The sequence below is a fragment of the Marmota marmota genome, unplaced genomic scaffold, assembly GCF_001458135.2.
Source record: "Marmota marmota marmota unplaced genomic scaffold, marMar, whole genome shotgun sequence".
NCBI lineage: Eukaryota > Metazoa > Chordata > Mammalia > Rodentia > Sciuridae > Marmota > Marmota marmota.
The window spans coordinates 4,252,524-4,255,042 of record NW_025999891.1 but is presented as its reverse complement, the minus strand read 5'-3'; positions in this window follow the sequence as shown (position 1 = coordinate 4,255,042).

Sequence of the window (2,519 nt, the reverse complement as noted above, 5' to 3'; positions counted from 1 at the left end):
GGGGGGGCGGGGGGGCGGCTGGGGATGTGGCTCAAGAGGTACCGCGCTCACCTGGCATGCATGCAGCCTGGGTTCGATCCTCAGCACCACATACAAACAAATATGTTGTGTCTGCTAAAAACTAAAAAATAAATATTAAAAAAAAATTCTCTCTCTCTCTCTCTCTCTTTAAAAAAAATAAAATAAGATAAAATATTTTTTTTAGTTGTTGATGGTCCTTTATTTTATTTGCTTATTTATATGTGGTGCTGGGAATCGAACACAGTGCCTTACATGTACAAGGCAAGTGCTCTACCGCTGAGCTACAACTCCTACCCCAACACTTTTTATTTTGAGAAAGGCTCTCACTAAATATCAAGGTCATTCTTGAATTTAAGATCCTCCCATTTCAGCCTCCTAAATCTCTGGGATTCCAAGCTTGTCCCACGAGGCCTGGCTGTCAGCATACATTTCTACCAGCCAGCATATGAAAGTTCTAATTGCTCCACATCCTCACATGTACTTGGTATTGTCACTCTTGTACATTTTCTCTTCTTTTTCTGATCTAGGAATTGAACCAGGGGTGCTTTGCCTCTTAGCTACATCCCAGTTCTTTTTATTTTTAACTTTTGGTACCAGAGATTGAACCCAGGGATGCTTAACCACTGGTTCAGATCTCCAGCCCCTTTTATTGTTTATTTGAAGTCTCACTAAGTTGCTTAGGACATGCTAAGTTGCTGAGAATGTCCTTGAACTTATGATTCTCCTGTTTCAGCCTCCTGAGTTACTGCAATTACAGGCATGTACCACTGCTTTTCTTTTTTCAGTGCTGGGGATGGAACCCAGAGACTTGCAAATGATAGACAAGAATTCTAGCATTGAGCTACACCCCACGTTCTTAAACAACTTAGAGTTATAGCTTAAACAACCAACAGTCCTTTTATTGTCTTTCATAGTTTCAGAGATCTGGGTTTAAGGAATATAGCTGGGCAATCCTCACTTTGGTCTGTTTTGTGGATGCAGCCTAGATGGGGACTACAGCAGCTAGGGCCTTAAGCAGATAGCTCTTTCTCTCTTTTCATCTAATTCAGGGCGTATCCCTGTGATTTCTTTGGATGTCTTCACATTGCTTACATGTTGGTTGAGGTTTAAAGAAAGAATATTCTTTTTTTTTTTTTAATATTTATTTATTTTTTAGTTCTTGGCGGACACAACATCTTTGTACGTGGTGCTGAGGATCTAACCTGGGCCGCACGCATGCCAGGCGAGCGCGCTACCGCTTGAGCCACATCTCCAGCCCCAAGAATATTCTTGCAAATAAAAAGGAAGCTAAGTCTTTCATGATCTAGCATTGGAAGTCACAAAACATCCCCTCTTCTATACTCTATTGACCTAAGTAGTCACAAAAGTGCACCCAATTTCAGGGGAAGGAGGCATAGACTATCTCTAATTGGAAGGATGTCAAAGTTTATTGCAAGGGGAACATGTGAGATAGAAGATATTGTTGCCACTATCATTGGACAATACAATCTGCCACACACATTTTCATATATCTATTGGCCATTCTGTGTAGTGCCTGACCCTATCATTTGTCTACTTAATTGTATCTTTTTTCTTATTTATTGGTAACATGTATTCTGGATTCCAGTTTTTTTCCCCCCAAACATATGTATTGCAGATATTTTTCCCATTACTCTAGGGAATACCTTCTCTATCCACCCCCACCTTTTCTTTTGTACTAGAAATTTCATCCAGGGGCACTTCACCACTGAGCTATGCCCCTAGCCTTTTTTTTTTTTTTTGGTCGGGGATTGGGGATTGAACTCAGGAGCACTCAACCACTGAGCCACATCCCCAGCCCTATTTTGTATTTTTATTTAAAGACAGGATCTCACTGAGCTGCTTAGCACCTCACTTTTGCTGAGGGTGGCTTTGAGATCAGGATCCTCCAAACCGCTGGAATTACAGGCATGTGCCAGTGCGTCTGGCTCCTTTTTATTTTTTATTTTGAGACTGGGTCTTTCTAAGTTGCTGAGGCTGGCCTTGAACTTGCAATCCTCCTACCTCAACCTCCTGAGTCACTGGGATGACAGGTGTGTTACTGTTCCTACCTTTAATTTTTAATATTCCAATTTATCAATCTTTTCATTTGTTTTTAAAAATTGTGTTTTAAGAATCTTTGTCTAAAAATAAACAAAAAATAAAAATCTTTGGGGATGGGGATGTATCTCAGTGGTAGAAAGCTTGCCTAGCACATAAAGCCCTGGTTTCCATTCCCAGTGGAAAAACCAAAAATATTTGTCTACCCTGAGGTCATGATGTTTTATTGTTTGACTTTTCACATTTAGGTCTACAGTCTACTTGGAATTGATTTTTGGTATAGTGTGAGGTTTGGCGTCAAGAACCATATTTTCCACATAGATATTTGGTATCTTTTATTGAAAATTCCTTTCTCCACAGCTCTGCCTTGTCACTTTTGTCATAAAACAGTATCCATGTGTACATGGGCCTATTTCTGGACTTTTTTTTTTTTTTTTTGG